Source organism: Sorex fumeus, unplaced genomic scaffold (assembly GCF_029834395.1).
Source record: "Sorex fumeus unplaced genomic scaffold, SorFum_2.1 ptg000075l, whole genome shotgun sequence".
Taxonomy (NCBI): domain Eukaryota; kingdom Metazoa; phylum Chordata; class Mammalia; order Eulipotyphla; family Soricidae; genus Sorex; species Sorex fumeus.
The window spans coordinates 11,194,463-11,221,281 of NW_026606132.1; the positions used below are offsets into that span (position 1 = coordinate 11,194,463).

The following is a 26,819-nucleotide window of genomic DNA, read 5'->3' on the forward strand; positions in this document are numbered from 1 at the left end:
CTGAAGAATATTATGTTGAGTGAAGTTAATCAGAGGTAGGTAGATAGACCCAGAATAATCTCTCCATCGAGGATCAATCACTATTTGAAGACCAGGCCCAAATGTCAGCATAGGTTTTACTTCAGGAAACAATGAGCTAAATGCATTCTATTTCTCACCCCCTGCCCCCCAAACTCCTTTGAGCTGCCTCTCTGTATAGAAAGAGCTCCACCTCTGTGATACTATTAACTCATACCATAAATCACCCAAAGTTTAGCCCAGATAAAAAGACAATATCAACTGTACTTAAAAGTTCAAATTTCAGGGTTCATTGGCCTAGTTTGAATCTTGACTTTGTGACTTTAAAAAAATATCTCAGGATCGGCCATGCTTCATTAGAGTAGGTACTAATAAAAAAAAATCTTAATTGGACTTATTATAGGTATTAAATGAAAAAATTCTCATGATGAATCCCTGGATATATTAAAAACCACTGTTTGTTATAGCACCAAATGATATTTAGTTATCAACATTTCTATTTCTTGCTTTAAACTGGGGCTGGAGCAATAGCACAGTGGGTAGGGCGTTTGCCTTGCACGCAGCCAACATGGCCAACCTGAGTTTGATTCTTCCGCCCCTCCCAGAGAGCCCGGCAAGCTACCAAGAGTATCTTGCCCACATGGCAAAGACTGGCAAGTTACCCATGATGCATTCAATATGCCAAACACAGTAACAATGAGTCTCACAATGGAGATGTTACTGGGCCCACTCGAGCAAATCGATGAACAATGGGAGGATAGTGCTACAGTGCTATTTAAACACCATGGTCTATAAGGTTTTTCATAATACAGTTAAGTCGTTCAAATTACATTTGCTCTGGGCATTTAGTGTTCCAACAGCAATCCCACTGCCAATATGACCTTCTCTCTACCACTGTCCCAAGTTTCCCAACCACCCTCCACACCTGCCCCGTGATTAGGCACAAATAATTTATTTTATATTGTTTGTTACAAAAAATGTCTAATGGAATTATGGAAAACAACTTCAGTCAAAGAAACTCTGTGAAAACTGTTTTATCTCCCCATGGAGTTATTAAAATCATTGACTTGGGATTTACTGAGTGGTTTGTTGTTAGTTGAGTCTTCTGTGTTATTGTTTTTGTTTATTGAGCATAGATGACTTCTATTCTATTGTCCTATCTAAGTTTTGTGCTTCTGGGCTGTCTCTTCTGTGAAATTTGGAGGTGCCCCAACACAGCTCCAGGAAGTCCAGGATCTGTAGAACTAGGCCTATGAGTTTCAGTGGTTTGAGTTGGTTTACATCTCTTCTATTAGTGATGAAGACAGGCCCTTGTTGATTACATGATGGTGGCTAGGAAATGCGAGTGTGGCTGCTGAGACTCCTGGAAGTGTGGAGACTGGGAAGGCTCCCTGCTCCGATTCCAAGAAGACACCAAAGCTTCCAGCTCAAAAAATGGGATGTATCTGGAATTTTTCATCGATTTCACATTTCTTCAGAGATTATTCCTGAAGCAGTGACCTTAGGCCATTTTCATGGTTTGCAGGGCAGCGGCTGTGGGTGCAGCTATGAATATACATGGATATCACTAGTTTGAAATTATACTGTCATTTTGACTTGCAGCTCTCTAATAAGCAGTGTTCATGAACACTTTTTTACATACCTATTGAACATCTATATATTTTCTTTGAGAAAGTGTTTACCTCCTTCTACATTTTGCACAGGGGCCATGTTCATCTTCTCTGTATTGTTACAATTTTAGTATATGTGCCAAAGTGAGTCACTCTCCCTATGTTTAGAATGAGTGCATTTGCTTTTATATTAATGAGTTTTGTGAGTGCTTTGTATATATTTGATATTAGCCCTTTATCAGACATTTGATGTGCAAATATTGTTTTCCCATTCAACACAGAGACTATCTTTGCAAGGAAACAAATAAGTTTGCAATATTAGGTGTTCAATAACTTCTTACCCTGTTACATTAATAATGTCACAGTATTATGCTTAAGACCTCTCTTGAGTATAGGGGACTTCAATTCCCTTAGTCCATCTGTATTATATGCTCCAGTGAACTTAGCATAAACAAGTAGAGTCTGATATTAGACAAAAATCCCTCTGGTCTTAAAAACTTAGCTCACACTTGGGCAAGAGTTACGTAGCCATGAGGGGAACCAAGATCCAAAAAGAAAGTTGCTTTTTGTTTGTCAAGGGGCAATCTGGCAGAGACTTGGCAAATAGCAATATAGTAGCACACACCAAAAAACAGACTGGATTTAAGACTTTCATATATACATCTATACTAATCTCTGTACCCTGATAATTTCTGTGGGGCACAGAATATTTATTTCTGATATCTAAATTAGGCTGCATGTGTAGAAAAGTAGTCCCAGGTCCTCACAGTGTCCTTAGCAGTGGAATAGTACCTGGCATGTTTTAGATTCCCAGATAATATTTTAATAGCTATGTGCCTGGCAAGCTCCCTGTGACATATTTGATATGCCAAAAACAGTAACATCAAGTCTCACAATGAAGTCGTTACTGGTGCCTGCTCGAGCACAACGATGAACAATGGGAGGACAGTGCTACAGTCCATATTAATTATTACACACATCTCTGCCATACCATGAAATCACATAAAGGCATGCAATTTTCTCCTCCCAGAGCTGCCCCTCATCTGCAGCATGTGGCACTGTGTCAGAAAGACAGTAGACAATCTGTTAATATTAGTTGAAAGAGTAAGTTGAGGTGAAGGACCAAGAAATGTAAAATTAAAGGCCAAGGAGAAAAGGATAAATCTATTAACAAATCAGTGTTCTTCAAAGTGAGCCCCACAATAGTATTTTGCTTTAAAGAGAATATTCAGCACAACATATTTGGGAAAATGAATTGATACTGCAGAAAGGCATATGAACATCAACTGCATTAAAAATCAAAGCACTGAGTAAATTAAACCAATAGGACAGAGAATAGATGGAAGAAAGATAGTCTAGAAGCAAGCTCTGGGGTATCTGTATGGAAATTGATCACAAGAGGACATGTTAGTAAGAATAATGAGAGGGAGTAATCAAAGATAAAGAAGGAGCAGGATCAGGTAAAATAATGGAAACCAAAAGAAAAGAGCAGTAATTTTCTGGATGCCACTAAAAGAACAAATGAGACTGATATGTAGAAAGAGAGAATTATTGTATTGGACAACATGGGTTGTCACAGGTAACCTTGATAAGCGTGGACTCAGTGGAGGGAAGTATGAAATGAGGTTGCTAGAACATGAAACAGTAGGAACTACAGTCAGTACTGCTCTAGCACTGTCCTCCCATAGTTCATCAATTTGCTTGAGCAGGCACCAGTAACGTCTCCATTTTGAGACTTGTTACTGTTTTTGGCATATCGAATATGTCACGAGCAGCATGCCAGGCTTTGCCGTGCAGGTTCAATACTCTTGGTAGCTTGCCGGGCTCTCCGAGAGGGGTGGAGTAATCAAACCCGGGTCACCCGGGTCGGCCGCATGCAAGGCAAATGCCCTACCCGCTGTGCTATCACTCTAGCCCTAATAACTGTAAGTCCTTATTTGTAATCTTCGGAGAAACTTAATATGCTAACCAAATGGAGTTTAGTAATTTGTTTTCTGCCCACTACTTTAAAAGGCTCTTCTCAGGGATGGAGCAATAGCACAGCAGATAGGGCATTTGCCTTGCACACAGTGGACCCGGGTTCAATTCCCAGCATCCCATATGATCCCCCGAGCACCGCCAGAAGTAATTCCTGAGTGCAGAGCCAGGAGTAACCCCTAACTGAGCATTGCCGGGTGTGACCCAAAAACCAATTAAAAAAAAAAGGCTCTTTTCTCAGGGACAAATCAGAGGTGCTCTAGTATGCAAAAACTAAGCGTCTAGAAAGATAGACTAGCAAGTCCTTGGCTGAAGTTGTACCGAGTTCTGTAGCCTTGAAGAGCCAAGACTAAGTCTGTCTGTGTAGCCCTGTTTGCTGCTGAGCTCTGTCCCCCCGTTCTTGCCCCTCAGCCCATCCATTATTAATGACATCATTGTAATCAAAGGAGTTAGGGAGAATTTGTATTGCATAAAGTAGATGTTGCAACAAAATACTTTGTTATTCAATGATGAATTTTTAAATGAAACAGCTAAATACAGATTTCTCCCCCAAGAGATGCTCTGATTTGAGGCTGAGCTTGATGTACTTCCAAAAACCTGTCTAATTACAAATTATGCCCTAAACCTAGATGCTTAGGTTAGTTTCACATGCAAGAAACAACGAAGCCTTTTCTACCCAACTCCGCATGTGGGGTGTAATTCAGAACAAAACTTGAGCTAGACAATCTCTGATGTCCATTATGCCTTGAGAGCCATTTGCTAAGGTTTTTCTGTGGATTGATTGGGTTCAAGTGAAATTTTAATTTGATTTGTAAGTTCTCAGGAATAGAAAACTTGTATTTAGAGTCATTTTTGAATGAAAAACAAATGATATATCCAAAGATTTTCATGTTTGCCTGAGTTTATGTCAAGAAATAGTCTGGGTGTATCCTGGCATTTATAGACAATATCAAAGATGCTAATACATTTTTATTTATGGCAACACAGCCATAGGTCATCTGGCTTAGGATATGACCTAAGTCAAACGACTTTCTCCTTTTATTAATCTGCTGAAAGGGAGAAATTAATACTAGTATTTCCTGTGTCACAAATTGTAAACCTAATCTCACACAGAGAAATCCCTCAATCACAATGTGGGATTCATAAGGTGATTTCAGCTTCCGAAATTTGGGACCAAATTGTACTGTATTCTTGGCATTTGTTCTTCAAACTAGATACACTTCTGCTAATATGTAGGTGAATATAGATATAGGTGATTAAAGATTAGCTTCACTATCCTGTCTACAGTCAAGTCATTGATCACCTAGAGTCCCTTGAAATGAATGCATCAATCTAAATGAGCATCAGATGTCTTAAATTTGCAATCAGTAGACCTGAGACAGATTTCTTCCCAGAGTGAGACTTATAGGCTCTAACAATGAGTTCTTCATTATCATCATGTTGAAAGAAATAGTTTACTAACCCAGATAGCCCTTATTCTGTACAATAAAAATAGACATAATCATCTAGCTTTTATTAAACATCTATTTATTGTAAGCATGGTATGGTGATAACTGGGAGTGGGGCACAAAGGGCACCATTTAAGTCCAGTGTTAAGCCCTGTACTATACCCCTTGTCAAAGAAGAATTTTCACATGGATTATCTCATCTAATACACCAAACATCATCAATTGGTATTATTAAAAAATTGTTAGAGAATAAAACTGTGGCTGAAAGAGAATAGGCTTTTATCCCCTGGACATATATGCAATAAAAGATAGATCTCAGACCTTAGAGCTCATGCTCCCACTCTGGCACATTCCCTTCTCTGGAGAAAAATGCCTGCCTGAGTCATCATCTCCATTTGGAATGATGCCTCTGACCAACAGCCAACACTAAAGTTTGCGGAGTATGCTTTTGTTTTTATCTTGAATAGACACATGAGCTACATCTGTATGTGCTAAGGAAGGCATATTCCTGGCTCTGATCAAGACAACAATTAAGCCCTCAACTATTTCTCTTACCCCAGATGTATGTATAACAATTTGACCAATATGAAAAAGGAACTCTCTTCCACTACTGATGGGAATGTTGTAAGATAGGACCTCTGTGTAAAACAGTATGGAGAATTCTATGGAAATTGAACTGCCATATAACCCAGCAATTACACTTTTGAAGATCTATCCCTAGGACACAGAAACTCTCTCAAAAGGACATATACATACCATTATTTATTGCTGCACTCATTACAATAGCTAAGATACAGAATCAGCTTAGGTGTCCAATGACAGATGAATGGATTATGAAGATGTGGTATATATACACAATAGCATGCTATGCAGCAACAAGGAATAATGAAACCATGTGATTTGCTGCAAACTGATTGGAATTGAAGAATATCATGTTGAGTGAAGTAAGTCAGAAGAAGAAATACAAATACAGGATGATTTCACTTATTCGTGGTATATAGAATACTGGATGATGAAATGAATTGTAGAAAAGGGTTGATGTCTAGATCACTCTTCATCCCAGTGCTCAGAGAGGAGAAGAGCAGAGAAATAAAGAAATTGAGGTGGGATGAAGAGAATGAGAAGTAATGGATGAACTGGCATCAGGGTTTCAGTGATATGGATGAGCGGTCTAGGGATATATACAAAACACAGACTCAACAAAACTCAAAACTCAAAACTAGAGATCTAAACTTCAACCACTGACACTTCATAATGTGCCTGTCAAGTTGACAGTCGAGGATGGGGTGGGGTTTGGGATGGGTTGGGAATGGGAATACTGGTTTAGAAAAGCTGACACTGATGGTGGGACTGGGGTTGGAATATAAGCCTACAACTCAACTTCAATAACTTTGTGAACCATAGTTATTTAATGAAAATTAGAAAACTATTTGACAAATAGAACAGTTTACAAGAATTGATTATGTTTCAACTTTGAATCTGCCACTGCTGGGGGACACATCAGTCTATTTACTTGAGCAATAAGGTAATGTCCTTTTTGATTGTTTCTCCTTCCCTGTCTTCTCAGAAATGGCAATAAAAATACCCTTTTGTTTTCTTGCTACAGAGGTGATTCTTCCTGATAATACAAAGAAATACTTTAAGAATTTTGCCCCATGTAGCAAATCTATTGACAGTTAATTAAGAATCCATTCTTAACTATACTAAAGGCTATTTTAACTATACTAAAGGCTATTTTCCACGTTCTTAGTTTGCAATGAGAAAAAAAAACTTTCAATATGCCAACAAAAACAAAACTGGTGAAATTTTCATTATACTGGTTCATTGTTCATTGAACTCTTCAAGCATTTTGTTTGTTTTCCATTCAATGTAAAACTTTTCAGCTTTCATATTGCTCTGGGCCATTTACAAGATTGAAAATTGTTATTTGAGACTGACGGTTTCTGTAGCGTTAGAACAGCCAAGATTCTACTTGACTCATGAAATTTGTATAAACCAACTTAAAACTCCCCAGGAAAAAACAAATCCACCTCACTTGTTCTCTTCAATTGACTCAACAACTTCTGTAAAAATTATACAGTATAGGGGCTGGAGCAGTAACACAGCAGGTAGGTTGTTTGCCTTGCATGCAGCTGACCTGAGTTCAATTCCCAGCATCCCATATGGTCCCCCAAGTACTTCCAGGAGTAATTTCTGACTTCTGAGCCAGAAGTAACCCCTATGCCTCGCCAGGTGTGACCAAAAAAGCAAAAAAAAAGTCATGCATGGTATGAGATCATCACTGGTTCACTCCTGCAGCTCATGTCCAGTGATAGTATGCAGAAGTTCCTATAAGTTCCAAAGAAGAGCTAATTATCCAGTCCCAAAGGTTTGTGAAACACTTGCTCTGGTCAATGTGAATGGCACTCATTCAAATCTCACCATACCATGGTAAGATTTTATATGGCAACCAAAGATCTGTAATCAAGCACGTGCTCAAATATTACCCTAATCTTAAAAGATGACCTTACTAGGGCCCTCAATATGAGTTATAAAGAAAATTACATAAAATCACAGTCATTGCTGAAACTTCATTATCTGGCTCACTTTGAAGTAAGTATATCTTTCTGTCATAAACTGTCATTAACAAGAGTGACAACTAAGTATGTCCCACATGGTTAATGGGAGAATATCTGAATAGTAACAGAGCCATAGACTGAAAGCAGGAAAAATAAAAAGGTTGAGTGGATCTTTGTTATGACTCTATCTGTAAGTATGACTCTGCCTGACTCTAGCCGAACAATCCAGCCCCATTCAATTCTACTCATTGTAGCAAAGATCATAGTCATCAGTGATGGGAAGGCAAAAAGGAAGAGTGAACAACACTGCTGAGAATAACTCCATGATTTCTCACCTCTCAGAGACAAAGTCTAAAGAGGAAACTGGGTACTTTTGACTGCCCAGTGATCATTTTCAAGTGCAAAAGCACCTGTGACTTTCTATTTTTCATGGAAAGGGAAGTTGGTATAAATTACAAATTAAATTTGGCTATTAGTATTGTTTTTAGATATTTCATAGATTCTTGATGAATGCATTTTCTTTTCATTTTCTATGTGTTAGGCACATTCTAGGAGCTTCATTATATTAATTCATTTACTCCATATTCAACCCTGTGGGGTAAACAGGAAATCCCTTTTTATGGATTCATGAAGTATTTGCAGACATATTATTAATAGTAACACACTTTTTTTTCAGGACAGGATAAGAAACAACTGAGTTTAGGGTCACATAGCAGTTAAATGTCAAAACCAGACATTCAATCAGATATTTTCACCCTGAATTCTGTATACTTTTCACAAAATTATACTCTCATCCCAGCTTCTGTGCTGTCTCCTGTCATCCAAGAGGACTGGCACCACAATCCTTAAAGTTCTCCAAATAATTTTCCATTTTCTCTTTTCCACAGTCATTAAAAATCTTCTCTTGTGACTGGGGAGATGGCACAAAGGACTGGAGCATATACTTTGCATGGGGACTGCACGTGCTCATGTTCCATCCCCAGCACTATATAGGACTGCCGGGAGTGACTCCTGTAGTAGTCCTCAACACCACCAGCCCTGACACCAAACCCCAAAATTGTAAAACTAAAAATAGCTTGCTAACAAAGATCAGGATATAACACAACATTCTAAAGGATGTGAAAATTGAGGATATGAATGAAGGAGAATGAGAATCAAGAGCCAGGAGTTTTGAGCCTCCTGGTCATTAAGGTGTTTCTCTGTGACCTTGAGTCAATCACTATGGATTATTTATTATCCAACCGTAAAGGAGGAGAAGACAAATGTTAAGTGCTCCACAAGGATTCCTAAGAGGTCAAGGCAGGAGTCTATTAGCTAATTTTAACATTCTAATAAGCCTAAGGGGGATGAATTGTAAAGATGCCTGAGATTCAGCAGATCCCACGACAACTCAACCACTGAGTGTCTTTGCTTGGGAAGGAATTTATATCAGCATTTTATGGTCACATTGATTATTTCATTCCAATCACATGTTTGAATGGGCAGTTATTTATCAAAGTTCTGAGCAACAAGCAATGGGTAAAGAAATTGGGGCATAATAAATATAATTTATTTAGTAGGTCAGACATTTCAAAACATGGAGTATGGGGGGAAATTAATTAAAAATGCCCTTGGTGATAAAAAATACTTTTGGAGCCGCTAGACTGCTTCATCTCCAAGGTCCCTTGCTGCTTAAAAATCCTATAAAGCACTTCTGAGTAGCCAATATATCATACACTATATCTAGGAGCTGGGCAGGCTAACTTCAGGATTAAAGATTAAAAAGCAACTTCTATATTACTCCTCCTCAAATATGCTTACATATTAAATTTTTGGTGGCTGAAAATCATTGACAATTTTTCACTGGTATATTTCAATTCAGGAAAGAGACAACCAAAAGTTGTAGGAATAAACACTATCCAACATTCTGCAATTTCCAACATCCATGCAATTTAAAAAGTCATTTTCATTTTGAAAACGATCTATCCGTCTTTTTCCCCCTCTTTACATTATGTATTAAAATGTGTATTGTTTGCTCCATATGCGATTTTTATTTTTCAAGCTTGACCACATACAAAAGTTGTTGATCACCACTGTTCTCTAAAGATTCTGTTCCCAGTGGTGGTGTGTGGGTTATGGTGAGATGTGGAGTATGTAGGCAGCTTCCACTGAAGGAAATCTAGGGTGCACATGCTAGGAACAGCTAAGGAAAAGTAGCTGCTATAGTCAAATAGAAAAAAAAACATAATTGGCCTGAAATATAATTAATTGAGGACTTAGGCTTTCATTTCCTACATATTTGTATTTAAAAAGATGTTATTCACTGTTGCATGGAACAGATACTCATGCAACCTCTTTCTAGTCATGTTCTAAGGATGATCAAATATCCCCTTTTACTACAATACATTTTATTTTTGTTAAACTATTTTTCTCAGTAGAGTCCTCTCCAATCTATACCTTACAAATAGCTCAGATTTTACAGAAGAGTCAACCTGCTATATTTAAAGATGTATAGTGATTACAATCAATGGTATGGAGTAAAAGTTGTATAAGTTAAATTCTACTCCTGTTGTTTACTCTCTGTGAGACCTCGGGAAAGTTACCTACCAGCTCCAAGTTTCAGTTTCCCTATTTGGAAAGTGGGTAAGATAATAACTTCATATCTATTTTGCAAAGTTGTTTTGAGGTTTAAAAATTGAATTCAACAGTCATGTCATAAGCATTGTTATTATATCTTCCCTCATCATATTTTTCAGTCTCTGGTGACACACTGATGATGCTCAGGATTTATTCTTGGCAGTGCTCAGGGGACCATGTGCAGTGGTGCTGGGATTGAACAGGAGTTGGCCACATGCAAGGCAACAGCCATAACCCTCAAACTCTGCTTTCATAATTTTATTTTAAATTTATTTGTTTCTGGGACACATCTAGTAGTGCCCAAGGATAAGTCCTGGGGATGCTTGGGGGACAAAATTGTGTGGCAGGAATAGATTCCTGGGAAGTTGAATGCAAGGAAAAGAGCCTTTCTTCTTTACTATTCTTCAGCCACACTCTCATCACTGAAGATGCCTTTGACCTGGTACTTGGACTACCAATTCCTCTGCAAAAAGTTCATCACAGGGCATAGAGAGCAGCACAAATTATGTCAGAATCATAGAAAATGTCCAGAGAACTGGAATTTTTCCTGGTTTCTCCAGAAAAATCTCTGGCCACTTTCACAGAATACTACTGAAAAGGGACTAATGCATACAACCTGATACTTTGGAATACTAGAATCCAATGTACTGATACATAGAACTTGCTTTCAGAGGCCTGAGAGAGGAAAAAAAACCTAAACTACTTCATAACAACAGCATATCTGAAAGGCCTCTCTTGTACCATGGTCCTTTCCCCATTATTTCTTTAATTAACAACAACTTGCTTTGCCATCACCATTACACCGTTCTTCATTTTGAAAATTGCATGGCAAACTTTGAGAGCAAGATAGGATGTGTGGCAGAACTAAACACGATGAACTCTTCTCTCGGGGTACAGGATGCATGGACAGAAAAATTATGACTGGAGACATCTAGAAACCTTTTCAGAAAAGTACTTTTATATTATCATATAACAGTCTGTTGCCCACTGTAGGAAACAAATCATAAAGAGAAAGATATAAATATATGCCTCTCGGAGGGCCCAGAAAGCTACTGAGAGTATCCCTCCTGCACGAGCAGAGCCTGGCAAGCTCCCCATGGCGTATTCGGTATGCCAAAAAACAGTAATGACAACAGGTATCATTCTCCTGACCCTGAAAGAGCTTCCAATCATTGGGAAAAGATGAGTAAGAAGAGGCTGCTAAAACCTCAGGGCTAGGAGGAATAGAGACATTACTGGTGCCCGTTTGAGTAAATTGACGAACAACGGGATGACAGTGATGACAGTGACAGTGATACAGTGATAACAGTTTGAAGTGAAAAAAATTTTGTTTCTTCTCAATTCTGGGTAAGGGATGCATGTGGAAAGGTCGTGGCTTTAGAGTCAGATGCCATGCCTGCTCCAACACTTCAATGCCAGCTCCAACACTGACACGTTTTTGTGCCCTCAAACATATTACTCTAATCTCGTTGACTTTTAATTTTCATATCTGAAAAATAATGGTATAAATATTATTCTAGGTGACATTGAGGAGTAAATTAAAAACCACATATTGAAGTCGATAGTACAAGGTTGGTGATCTAGAAGTCTTTCATTGGCTTCTTCACTGAAGAGAATGACCTGTACCTGTGAATTGTTATTGAGTGATTTTCATGTCTAAATCATAAGGAAATAAAGTTGGGGCCTGCTAAGATGTAAAACTTCGAGAATCAAAATTTAATAATAAGGGGGCTGGAGTGATAGCACGGTGGGTAGGGCGTTTGCCTTGCATGTGGCCAACTGGGGTTTGATTCCCAGCATTCCATATGGTCCCATAGGTACCGCCGGGGTAATTCCTGAGTGCATGAGACAGGAGTAACCCCTGTTCATCGCTGGGTGTGAACCAAAATGAAAAAAAATTAAATAAATACATTGCAAAGTAATCACAAAGTCACTTTGAGAAAACAATGCAACTGTAGGGCTGATAATGCCTGAATTACGTCCAACCAAACTTCATTAGTTGAAGCCATATGGTGTCCACCCTAGTACATGATCTAGATTGTCAGTACTCAGGACAATGATCATATGTTGAAAACTCACTCATGGCTTGGTAATGAGGCTTCTTAAGTGACAAAAACAAACAAACAAACAAACAAACAGAAATCCTCCAGGGATGAGGACTTAGGAAAGAAGTTGCAAAGAAAACAGAGCAGTATATGAGTTGCAGAACATCTGAGTTAATTAATATATACGGATTAGGAGATACATGATTAGTACAGGGTTCTAATAGTCCTAAAATCTTGATCATATTTACCCATATCTTACAATTCTGGAGTTTAGAGGTTAAAAGTATGCTTTGCATTTCTCTTTTATTATTCAATTTTTGAACTTATTCCTAGAAAGACAAATGCAAGAAAAGAGTACTCCTGATATTTTTGATTTGTAAAGACAGATTTATTGAATATCCTTTGAACATAACTCTGCCTTTTAGCAGGTACTAAATCCTGGCCTGCTGTGTACTATACTCATCAAGACCTCCATCAGCCTCAGCACCTGAACTTCTAGTAAAAGAACCACTGTGCTTATTACAAATTTATCTCAAATGGGGAACTCAATTAACAGAGCTAGGGAGAATAATATTTTTGACACTACCCCAAAGTCTGTAGGAATGTTATTAAAATTCCATAGCTGAATTAGCCAGCCAGTAGTTGGACGAAGATTTGTATCAAGATTCCTCTGGCACCAAAGTTTGGACCCTCTCCAGCACTACAGCGCTGATATTGAGAACAAGAGGAGTGAGGAAGTCTATCTAGCTTAAAAGACCTGGAGGTATGTCATATTTTATCTTCATCTTAAAACCTGCTGTATTTGATTCCTAGGACTGTGTATTTGATTCCTATAACAGTGACCCACAGATTTGGCAGATTGAAGCAGTAGAAATGTATGCTCTCATAGTTCTGAAGAATAGAGGTTCAAAAATCAATGTGCTGATACTGACATTCTTCCTTGAAGGTTTTCAAGGCATAATCCTTTTTTGTCTCTTCCTAGGTTCTGCTGGCTGCCAACAGTTCATGATGTGTCCTAGCATGTACTTGCATCACTGCAATCCCTGGCGCCATTTTCACAGGACCTTCTTCCCACTTTGTCATGATTGCATTTTCAATGACTTTATATAAGGGCAGCAGTCATTGGAAGAGGGATCACCTGATACAGTACAACCTTAACTAATTGGAAAACATAAGCAAATATGTTTACATTATCTAATAAGGTTTCATGATGAGGTTTCAGTAGACATGAATGTTGAGGGAATACCAGTCAACTCAGTCTAGATGCATGAATTTCATAGGAGAACAATCATAAGTCAGAGGGAAGAAATAGCATGAGAAAGAAAGAGTAATAGATGGGAATTATTTTGAAATCTGTGAATGCTTTACTTAAAAAGGGCATGGTTATAAAGGTAGATTGAAGCCAAAGCACAGTGGGCCTAGAGCAAGTCCCATGGGAAGAACCTCAACAGATAGAATTTCAATAAAGTTTTGGATGCCTTGAAATAACGCTCAGGCAAATGTCTGTTAAGCTTTGGTCTGTGTACTCCCAAAGTACCAGAGGTACCAATATGAGAAAGAAGTGTATATGCAGAATTCTCTCTCCCACCACACAGGAAGATGTTAAAATAAGAGGTGTTTACAGGGGAAAATGTGAGTAGCTTTTTCCCAAGAATTGCTTTGGCATGCTGAAAGTAGACTATAGACCGAACATGATTGCCACTCAATGCCTCTTTTGCAAACAACAGCACCCAAAAGGAGAGAGTGAACAAAAGGGAATGCCCTGCCACAGAGGCACGGTGGGATGGGGGGTATAGGGGGGTGGGAGGGATACTGGGATCCGTGGTGGTGGAGAATGGGCACTGGTGGAGGGATGAGTACTCGATCATTGCATAACTGAAACCCAAGCACAAATATTTGTAAGTCTATAACTGTACCTCATGGTGTTTCACTAATAAAAATTTTAAAATAAATAAATTAATTTAAAAAATAATAAAAAAGAAAATATGAGTAGCAAACATCTTATTCTTCTCCACTGTATAGAATCATTGAGATGTGTTTTCCATCATTCATACATGACAAATATCCAGGGGTTTTCTATGATTCAGGAGAGCACTGAATCAATGAGTGATCTAAAATGACCTCACATATCAAACAGATTTATTATGTAAATGTAATTCCAAAACACAGAAGAGAAATCCATCAAAAAGCATTTTTCTACTTTATGAATATAATTCATTTGAAGTTCAATATTTTACCTATGTTGGCCATTACATATAAAAAGTCATAACAAACACAAGTAACTGAAAATATGCGGCAACCTCGTAGGTGCCATTTTTGAGAATCTACTAAGTGTCACATTATGTGCTCATATTTTACTCAATACTCACAAAAGATTTTCCAGCATTTACTTAAACTCTTAATTCTCATGATAGAAGTGAGGATCACAACAATAAAGGCATGTGTCCAATAACCTGAATCTGGACAGGAGAGATAATATAGTGGTTGAGGCATTTGCCTTGCACACTGCTGACCCCAGTTTGAATCATGGCACTGCATATGGTATTCAAGTAGAGACAGGAGGGATCCCTGAGCACAGAACCAGGAGTAATTTCTGAATATTGCTGGGATAAACAAACCTGATTCCATGTTCACTTCCACTTGAAGGCCTTTCTCTTTTCACTTTACAATGTTGATTAAAAACCTTCTGAATATCTGTATTCCACAACATTTAAGAAACATATTGCATTTCAGAAAAAGCATTATATATGTTCTTTCAGGCAATTTCAGTTTTCAATAAAACTGCCCTCTATGCATGGACTTATATAATCACATCTGTCATATTTGTGCTGGGAGGCTGTTATTAGTATTGAACAAAAGTATGAAGATGAAATTTCAGACTTCTATACAAAGAGCTATGTCCATAACTATCACCTTTTCCTTCATGGTGGATCATTTCTGTGTTCATTGATTCTGTGTGAAGTCTAGAAGAAAAAAAGGTAACTCTCTTTTATTTTTTTCTAGTATTAAGAACACTTGGTGTGACTAGAATTATATTAATAAAAATATATCTATAGCAGCTACTAATGCTATAATCATGCAATTATTCATTCAGTATACATCATTCTCTTTATACATGAAAGAAATGGCACACAGAAAGATCAATTAACTTGTCCAAGGTCACACACTTCAGGTAACTATTAGAGCCATGATCTGAATTCAGGTCTGTCAAAATTCAAAGAATTCCTGTTGAATTTTGCAGTAGAGTGTCCTTATCAGCTCACTCTGATAAAATTACCTGACAAACTAAGGTATTCACTATAAAAATACAGGCAAACAAAAAGCTCATGTTTTACAGTTCAAAATAGGTTTTAGAAAACACTCCAAAGTCATGGTTAAGGAATGTAGCTGAGTGCTGTCCTTCAAGTGTGAGACCATGAGTTCAACTCCTTGCATCACAAAACAAAAGGATGGAAAGCAAAGAATTACTATCCCCTATTCCTCTCTCTTCCAGACCACAGCAAGCCTCTCTAAACCATAGAACAAACAGTTCTTAAAAATAACTGAGTTTCTTCAAGATTCTGAGGTTGAAAAATAAAAATATAAAAATAAAACAGAAAACTTTGACCTTATCAAAAGAAAAGATCATATATATGTAAAAAAACTTGCCGGCTTACTAGTTGAGAAAAAATATATAAACCATATTTCTGGCAAAGAGTTCACATTCAGAATATAGAAGCAACTCCTACAAGTTGATAGCATGAAATGAATGATCCAATAAAAATACAGACAAAATATATTAAACAGTCTATAAAGGAAGATATATAAATGAGTAAAAGATATGAGGCAATGTTCACTAGTGGCACCTCAGGGAAACACAAGTTAAAATCACAATGATACCATACTCACTAGAATGGCTGAAAGTAGAAAGATTGTAAATATGTTGGCAAGGATGTGGAACATGTGCAACTCTCACACATGGCTTTGGCAATGGGGATGGTGCAGTCACTTTGAAATTAAGCTCGGTAGTTTCTTAAAATGTTAAACATACTCTTCTCATAGAACCTAGAAATTCCCTTATCTATGTATCCTGAAGATAAATCCTTATGCCTGTGAAATAACCAGAACACAAATTTTCATTGCAGCAAGATCAGTAATACTCTCTACCTGAAAAAAAAAAACATATCTCCATCAGCAGGAGATTGCTAAACAAATCATGGCATATTTATACACTAGAAGACTAGTTAATAATAAAAAGGAACCACCAATACACAGAAGAACAAAAACAAATCTTAAAACCATCACATCACATCGACCAAGTGAAAAATGCCAGACACAAAGGACTTTAGAATGATGTATGATTGCACTTATATGAAAGTGTACAAAAGAAAATTTTCTGTGATTAAAAAAAACAGATAAGCCGTAGTCTCCACAATAGATAAGAAAATCAACTGGGAAGAAATAAAAGGAACTATCTAAGGTGATGGAAATGTTTTGTATCTGGATAGGACAGAGTATTATACATAAGTATTATTTGATAAAGTTCATAAAATAGTATATGAAATGCATTTTATGCCATGCAAATTTTTCTTTAGTCATAGATCTCTCTCCCTTTGTTAGTGTATGTATAAGAATTAACTGAAAGTAAGATTTTCAATTCAGATGTGAGTGCATCCAAACCCATCACGAACATATCTCACAAGTACGTACTTACTGAGCTTCTGTAATATGCCAGGCATTTTTTCTCAATGCTGAAGAGACAATAGTCACAAAAAGAGATAGAATCACTGTATTTAGTATAATTTGCTAAATGTAAAGAAAAAGTTACTGACGGATGTTAAAATAGAGTAATCCTGCACTCAGTGAAAACTATGGAAGACACTAGAGGGAAAGGGAAGAAATAGAAAGAACAGGTAGAGGATCCTTTTAGAAAGGATAGCCCTAGAACTTTGGTGATATGAGTGGTGACAATTAAACACATAGAAAGGCCTGAATTGAAACCATTGAAATCCATAATACTCTCAACCAGTGACAAGTCGGTGGGAAAAAAGTGCTAAATAAAGTAAACATGTCACAAAGATAGAAAGTGATTTGAACTCCCATCTGACTGGGTTCAAAGTACATGCTCTTACTTACAATACTGTGCTACTTTCCTGCTTTGGACTTTTGGCCTGACACTCTTTCATTAGGTTTTAGTCCCCTGAAAAAGTTGAAGCTATGTGGAAGTGGATTTCTGGCCTAGCGGAAAAAACTACCTTTACTACTTCTATAGCACGGAGAAATTGCACTCAAAGAAACAAGTTCACTGGTATAACCGAAGCCCTGCTACCTGTTCACCCATTATTTCCCGTTCTCTTCTCCCCACCTTGATTTCTTTGCTTCCCTGTCTTTGTCTTCTCTAAACTCTGATATCAAGTGTGATCTATACAGTGTTCTTTTGCAAAACAATTCTTTAATAAATATTTTATTTTAAAAAGATACAGAAATTCAGGGGCAGCAATAAGGCTTGTGTGGTACAGAAAGTGCCCACCGCTGTGAGTCTCTGATTTTCACTGCAGAATTGCAGGCTTCACCTCCAACATCCTGACAAAGCACCACCAGCACAAACAACCCAACCATGAGGCCTACAGTGCTGGACAAGCTGATTGTGCCTCCCACAAACATACTTGGGTGCTATGGGAAACAAAGAAAAAAATCAACTTTGGAAATTATGTGGATTAGCTCATCTATCACCCCAACAAAGGTGTCTGAAAATTTCCTTGCTGCTTTTTTCAGGTTGCTTATTTGTTCATATCCCTCTCTCTACTCTGGTACCTGGAAGCTGTTTTCAACATCCTGAGCCAACCTGCAATAAAGGCAGAACAGGAGACCTGGACTGCCTACAGTCAGATCCGTGGAGACTGCAGCTGGGGTTCAGTCGGGTTTCTTGACAGTGACAAAGTAGGTTGGAAGACTGGGGTGGAGACCAGCCCAATAATAGCTTGAATTGTCTAGCTGGTGGCCTGCAGCCAAACAGGCATTATGCCAGGGCCAGGGCTGGCTGCTGCTTCTTTAAGAATTACGGTTGAGAGTGTTAGTGGCAAGAGAAGAGGATGATACTTTGTTAAGGACAAAGGCAATTCATTTGTGTCTGATGTGATTTCTAATAAAGTACAAAGTGTAAAATGGACTTGGGTCACAAAGACAAGCTGGCAAAAATGAGACAGAATGGAGGCCTTGATGGAACTACACCACACAAATCAGTTGTACTTCCATTTCCTGCCATTCAAATGGCAGTGATTATCTATAATTTGCAGCTAAACTGTGTGGTACCCAGGTTCTTTGGGAAGTTAATGTGATGTTCGTGGTAGGAGGTTTGCAATTAGAAGAGAAGTAAGGGACTGCTGAAGCTCTTCCCTGGGGGTCAGGGGCATGGGTGCTAGTTTCAGTCTACTTTTGAGTTAGTCATCTCTGTTCTCTGATTCATGTTCTCATGGAAAGGAACAAAGTGGTAGAATTTGAAAATTGGTTCTTAGAACCTCCTTAGGAAACAAAGGGGGCCATACTCAGCTGCTCTCTTATATTTACTCATATCAACGTGGGGGCAGGGACATGTAGTTAAAACCACATTGAAAATCAGTGAACTCAATGATCTGTAGGGCTGATCCAGCACTGAGACTCAGTGATCCTCCTTTACGTAAGCTATAGATATATCCATGGGGTAACAAAATTCCTTGATACTTCTATCACTAGATGCTGAGTGGTATGTATATATGCAAAAGTATCTTTTTTGGGGGGGGATAATGGGCTAATAACTTTTATTCTGATTTCAAAGGAGTTCATGATACCTGCTAGAAAGGCTATGGAATGTTTAAAAGGTTCTATAATTAGAATATTTGAATATGGCTACCAAGAGAAGAAAACAAATAACAAGAAAGGGAGAGCAAGAAAGAGATCAGGCCCCATCTAATTGACCACACTAGAAGTAGTGAAATCATTACAAATGACACAAAGTTGCTGCAAAGAGGAAATTGGGAGAATTGTCCAAGCTAATTAGAACATATTGTGGTGAAAAGAAACAATTAATATGTCCATAATACAGTATCAAAGTGCATAAATGATTCACGGACTTCTAAAAATCTTGGCACAGCAGCTGGGTAATATTTAAGCAGAAAGGTAGATGAAGAATGTGCAGGCACAGAAATAAGTTTATTTTCAACTCCATATATGATTTATGTTGAACTCAAGACAAAGAGAACAGATGGGAGTTAAAAGTTCAGCTGCCAGAAATAGAATTCTCATGTGACTTTCTTGGCACATAGTGTGCACTCAATAAACACTTGCTGATGGTTAGGACACTGACCCAAATCACTCACTGGAGGAACATTAAACCCTTCCTGGTCCTCAGAGTTCAATACTCTATATTTAAGAGTATCTACTAGAACCTGACTGGTGGTGGCATTCTGATCATTCATACTGTCAGAAAGCATTCAGAATTTTTTTTTGGTTTGATGGCCACACGTAGTGATGCTCAGGAGTTACTCTTGACTTTTTACTCAGGATTTCTCCTAGCAGTGGTCAGGAGACCATATGGGAGCCGAGGATTGAACCTGAGTTGGTTGCATGCAAGGCTGAGACCCAACCTGCTGTACTAGCACTCTAGCCCAGTTCTCAGAATTTCTACAGTTACAGACTGGCCTGAGGTTAGGGTCCAAATTGACTTAGGAATGTCTTTATGACTATCTCCATACATCTTCCTTATGGGTTGTTGTTCCTTTATTTGGTACCTAACCCCATGTATTTATTTACCTGCCATGATGTGTCCTAAGTGACTCCTATGACTGGGCTTAATGCCCGCCTCTGATCTCGGTATCCTCCCCTCATCACAGTAGTCCAATATTCTGCAAAACCTCTTGGCACTAATTGCTATACCCATGACTGGGTGGGATGCAGTTTTCATGCAGTTTTCTGACACCACTCCTTACATGGCAGACCCCACTGGAACAAAAATCAAAAAAACCCCAAATTTTCATCGGTAAATTAGTGATTTTATTATAGAGTGTCCTATATTCTATCATTTCCAAACATATTATTTGAATATTTAGAATTTTGTGTAAAGGAGTAAGTTAACTGTAGAAGTATTTTGCCACGAAGAGCTCTGTGATTCTGGTCAGGATTTACTCATAGGATCAGTTTTTACTGATCATAGGATCAGGATTTACTCACAGGATCAGTTTCATCATCTCTATTCTCATCTGTAAGATGGAGATAGTACTGCTCCACTCACCCATATATATGCCCAAGAGGAAACCTAAATAAGCTTGCAGAGAAACTGTCTATAGCCAGATTGTTGACTTGATACTTGTAATAAATAATTAAAAAAAGAGTTACGGATTCCACATTCACCAAGTCACTAGTTTATAAACCTAAACGTTAAATAAATTATGTTATTTCAATATGATGTATGGCTTGATACAGAAGTGACAAAATGCTATTGTAACATAATCTGCAGAATAAAAAGTTTTCCTTGAGAGGGAGAGCATATTCTAAAACAGAAAAGAGATTAATATACAGTAATCTAGGCAGAAAAAAAGCAAATGTAAACAAATGAACTATAGCCTAAAAAAGTTTTACTCTACTTCAGAGAGCAGCAAATGATAGTTTCAGATCAAATTTGTCTCACCACTGGCTTTTCAGTGCCCTGCAATTTTAGAGTGGTATGTAGTCCTTCACGGACTCACTTCAACTTTAGTGGAATCTAAATCTATCTGGAACCTGGCATTTGAAGATGCCTTTGCTATTGCTACTTTATTTTGCAGAGAGCATTTTAGATAACCAAGGAGATGTTGTTTCATCCACCCAAGGAGGCAAGTACAATAGTACACAGCATGGGATGGATGTTGGTTTCCTGAATAGATAGCTCAAAAGGGCAAGAGAATATGCTTTCCATGTGAGAGCTCAAGATTAAAGCACTGGCACTTCACTCCTCCCACCCACCAACAACTGAATGGGGTTCCGAATGCAGCCTTCTGAGTACAGGTGCCACCTCTTCCATCTGCATTAAATCCCCAACCTGATGAAATCTCACTGCAGGTTAAATCTTTTGCCCTGCAGATGAAAAGAATAAAGATTTATTCCCTTCTCTGTCCTTCCCCTCTCTAAACACAGGGGTGAAGGGTGACCTAGGCATCTCTCTTTTACTAAAGTACATTTCCTCAACCAATATTCCATATACTACCTATAAGTAAAATCAAGGGAGGAAGAAGAGTACAGGAAGAAATTGGGTAAACAGACATCAGGGCTTCAGTTATACTGGTGGTATGAGTGACGGATATAGACATATACCCAGAACACGGATTCAACAAAACTGAAAGCGGGAGATCTCACCAGTAACATCTGAAACTTTCTAATGTGTCTGTCAAGTTGACAGGCAGGGATGGGATGATGGTTGGGGTAGGGAGGGAATATGGGAACACCTGTGGAGGGAAGTTGACACTGATGATGGGATTGGTGTTGAATTGTATACTGAAAACTTTGTAAATCACAGTTCCTTAATAAAAGAAAAGAAAAGAGAGAGAGAGAACATATAGTTTTCTTGATCAACATGCTCTTTAGAGCACACTTCTAAGCTATGGAATCTCTAGGTAGCCTTCGGTACTTTCCTGTAGGTTCAATGTTACTTGCCTAGGTGGTTACCTATGTTCTCTCAGCAAGCATCATGTGTGTGGGCCTGATGTAAAAAGTATCACTGGGATCAGGAGGTTATAGAATGCTTTCTGGAGCTTAGAAGCAGGTATATAGTTTGTGGGGTCACTGAAACATCCAAGAGTGGTGCATGCCATATCCAATAATGAAGAATTTCAAGATGTCTGCCACATAGCATCAAATCAAGCACAGATCATGCATCCATGAAGCCAATTCTGTGGTGACTCTGAAAATCAGAAATTTGTTTCTCATATCTTTGCTATAAAAGGGGACATTATAGAGAAGCTATTTTCTATAGTTCTTAGACTCTGTAAAACATTATGGCTACCAAAGATGAAAGGGGGTAGGGTTAGTAAAATTAGGTAGAGGAGTCATTTTGATGATGAAATAGCACTGGAACTTTGGTGGTGGGTGCAGTGAGACTCAGACTTATCAATACTCATAATCAGAAATAGTCACACTCATTACGAATCAAAGTGTGAATCTGTACACCCAAAGCTTTAGAGTAATCACTAATCAGTAAAGGTGTGAGGAGGTATTTCCAAAACTTTTGTGTACTGTAAACCAATAGTAGATAAGCAAAAATTTGGTTAAAGTTTTAGGAAAAACTATTTTTATTTGGATATTTTGATGAAAGAAAGTCTAGTTTTGATGTGTAAGTATATTAATCATTTTCTTTATGTATTATACTTTTCTATTTCTTGCTAACTCTTAAAATGGTCTTATATATACATATACTTTTTAAAATGATGTTAAAGCAAGATTAATTCATTCCTCTGTAAGAGAAATTTGATTTAATTTTTACTTTAATATAATGTAATTGAGACAATTATTTATAAACCAGAACAAATTGAGATGTTCATCCCTTGCATATATTTTAGAAAATAATGTAGGTTATAATATTTCAATGATACTTTTATTGAGTATGCAGTCCTGCTTGGTTATAATTCAAAACTAATTAAAATTCTTTCAAGAATAAAAATAAATGAACTTTTATACTTAATTACCTCCTTCTTTCTTTCCTTTGTTTTATTTTTTATAAATTTATGCCATTTTTGAGTCCTGATTATGGAGTCAGCTGACACAGTGCTGGTTATCCTTAGGAAAACACAGAAAATGATGTTATCCCATTATGGGACATTATCAAGGTTGTATTGTACCTGCAAACACTGAGAAACAACAAGAAAGCAGATGGATGCCACACTGAGAGTACTCCAAGGCACAGAGGAAAGAGGGAAGCAGGTTAAAATGAATCTTAGAAATAAAGTTTTAATCTCTGATTCCTGAGAGGTGGTTACTCATTATTTAAACAGACAGAGGGCAAAGAAGCTCCTCAAGGCAGAGGAAAACACACATAGAAAGATAAAGACATTGTAAGATTGAGGCGCCCTAGTTTAGTGTCTGCATTGAAGATTTAAGGCTATAAATTCTATCTTCAGCATCACCCACATGCGAAGTATGACTGCACAACATTGCCAGTGTGATGTTAGGTACCCCATTCAAGTGCGTGGTCCCTGGTGAGCAAAATAATCAAGTATGTGTCCATCAGACATTTTAATAAAAAGGAAAGGGGAGTGACGTTGGGGAGATGTTACATAATTAAGTATACGTGTATATTTCCCCAATATGAAATGAATAAAGGGTCTCATTCTCCTAACTCTGAAAGAGCCTTGATTATGGCACTATTTTTTTAAAGCTCAGGGCTAGGACGAAGGAGACGTTACAGGGGCCTGCTCGAGGCAATCGACGAATAACAGGATGGTTGTGATTGTGATTGATTGTATATTTCCCCAATAATAATGTTTTAATTATTCATAGAATTCTGTGAAAAATGTTTTGTCTGCTTAGTACACTGCAGTATATCCAACATCCAGATATATTGAATGAATGGTTGTCATGTTCTGGAACTCTGAGTATTTTGGTAAGACTAGGAAAGACAAAGAGATTATGCAAGTCAAAACTGGTTATAAAATGGAAAGTTTGGGTAGAACATTTGTACATCACTTTAAGGAGATCATATTTTCATTTCTAGAGATAATAGGAATCCACAGGATGAGTTTGAACCGGAACGTAGCAAGAACAACTGTTTGTTAGTAAAGGAATTTTCAAGTAAGGGTGGTGGAAAAAGAAAACCAGATAAAGAGTTCTTACAGAATATAAGGGCTGGAGCGATAGCACAGCGGTAGGGCGTTTGCCTTGCACGCAGCCAACATGGCCAACCCGAGTTCGATTCCTCTGCCCCTCTCGGAGAGCCCGACAAGCTACTGAGAATATCTCGCCTGCACATCAGAGCCTGGCAAGCTACCCGTGATGTATTCGATATGCCAAACACAGTAACAACAAAGTCTCCAATGGAGACGTTACTGGGCCCGCTCGAGCAAATCGATGAACAGAATATAAAGAGGCCTAGGTTATAACCATCGTCAGTGATTCAGTCAATAGAGCAGGATGGTGGCTATGATCTATATGGAGGAGGAAGTATAGGTAACAGAGAATGAAAGATACAGAATGACTTCAAGATTTCTGACTTATTTGGTGTCCTCACAAAGCTTTGAAATACACCAAGCACAAAAATTTTGGTGAGTTATCAATTATGACATAAAATTGAAGTATCACAATGTAGTTGTACATTGGAAAAGAAAATGGTGTCATAGTTATGGAATTTTTAAGACAGCACAGTGCAATTTTAATTTTCATGTTATTTTCATATAAGAGGACTGTCTTGTGAGCTCAAAATACAATGTTTTAAGGATTTCTTCTAATTTATATATTCCTGCAACAAATTGGAGGCTGCTGAACTTATAATTGAGTGTCATGAATAATCAGCAACAGAACAATAAATTTGAAAATTTAGCACCAATAGGAACTCTGAAAGTCACCCGACTCATTGACTATGTCCATTCATCCATCTTGCTTTGTTGACAGGCAGTCACTCAAACAAATCTATCAAGCTGAGTTTTGACTGACTTACCTGCCATTAAGGCTGTACATGAGAGTGGAAACAATATTGGACTAAATCAAATGAATGCCACAGAGATCTGAGTGTACATGCATGGGTGAAGGACTAAGTTGAGTTTGCCCAATACTAAAACCAAAATGGGGTAAGGGAAAATACACACCACATGAGCACTAGGTTATGACCACTTTATAATCATCCTTGCTATATAACCCTGATATCAGGTTTGGTACTTGGAGGTTTGGTACAATCTATTCAATTTGAAGTTCCATGAAACAGAAGCAGTGCCTATTACCTTCTCCTTTGTAACCATAATTCCATTGTAGTGCCTAACATATGACTGAACTAAACAAGAGATTTTTATATAACTTTTATTATTTTATAATAAAAATTATATTTTATTTTTATTATAAAATAAAATATAATTAATCAAAAAATTTAACAAAAAAATATAAAATTAAAAAATACAGAGTAAAAATTTTCTTCCTGATCCTTACATGCTCCCCCGAAAAACCAGTTCCCTGGCACGTGAAAACAGCGTGGACCAGGTGGAGGCCAGGCCAGAGAGATTCTACTTGTTCCCCGTGGGACCCCCACGCCGAGCTGAGGCCAGAAATGCTGGCGGCTGCCAAACGCAGGACTCAGATGGAAAAGCGCAGGGCCAAGGCTGCCCACGAGAGGGTGACAGCGTGCGCAGCTTCTTCCCGGGCTCAAGAGAACTTTCCAGAAGGGGGTGGGGGGGGCGAGGAATCCGCCCGCCTGCTTGGTGGCAGCACGTGAAGGGGCCAGGCCCAGAATCTTCTGGATGTTCTGGCGAATGGACATGGTGCAGAGGATGTAGAGGAAGCGATACATGGGCTGGAGCAATAGCACAGCGGTAGGGCGTTCACCTTACAAGCGGCCAACATGGCCGACCCGAGTTCGATTCCTCCGCCCCTCTCGGAGAGCCCGGCAAGCTACCGAGAGTATTCGATATGTCAGACACAGTAACAACAAAGTCTCCAATGGAGACGTTACTGGGCCCGCTCGAGCAAATCGACGATCAACGGGAGGGCCTCAAGCATATGAGGGGGGAAGAAGTGTAGGCCAATGAAAAAGGGAAGCCATATTTTACAGTGACTGAAAGAGTAAAGGGCACAACTGAAATTTATGGGTATTTTGTCCCCAGAGCCCGTGTCTTGTCTGCCATATTATTCCCCACAATCAATTTGGTGCAGAGGGTAGTGAGTACAATTCATCTCTTAGTCTGGTGATTTCTAACCTATAAAAACTACCAATTCAGTGCTGGAATGATGGTACAGTGGGTAAGGTTCTTGCCTTACATACAGTTAAATTTCAGCATCCCATATGGTCTCTGAGCACCAACAGGAATAATTTCTGAGTGCAAAGCCAGGAGCAACCCCTGAGCTTTGCTGGGTGTGGCCCAAAACCAAAAGGAGAAAAAATTAAAAAAGAAAGAAAGAGAGAGAGAAAGAGAGAGAGAAAGAAAGGAACTGCCATTTCATTGCTCAAAAATAGCCTTTTCTGAAAGCCTTTGAGCCACAGTTTGCTACAATGCTTTCAGATCAAAAGTGTTTCCATTTATACCAAACACGCCTTCAGTAGATATTTCTGTTCCATAAAGTGTCAAATAGGCCCAAATTTTGACTGGCTAGAAAACAAGTGCATATAAGAGTTGACCAAGATGACTTCTAAACTGACCCTTATTGAGTTTGAAATTCAACCTTTCGTAGTTAACTAGACAAGTATGACCCATTCTAAGTTTCTAAGAAATTCCAAGGAGAATAAAGGTAAAAATCACATGAATGCATAGATTATGCAGAAAATAAGTAGCAATGGGAGTGCCACGGGAAGGAAACAAAATTTTTTTAAATTTTTATTAGTGAGACACCATGAGGTACAGTGTAGACTTACAAATTTTTGTGCTT

At 38.2% G+C, this 26,819-nt stretch overlaps 1 protein-coding gene and 1 pseudogene across 1 annotated transcript in view; both read right to left on the reverse strand.

Moving 5' to 3' along the window:
- Nucleotides 1-26,819, reverse strand: part of FGF13 (fibroblast growth factor 13) — a 612,089-nt gene that overhangs the window by 349,720 nt on the left and 235,550 nt on the right. The window lies entirely within an intron of this gene.
- On the reverse strand, nucleotides 1,688-1,781 carry LOC130038499 (uncharacterized; annotated as a pseudogene).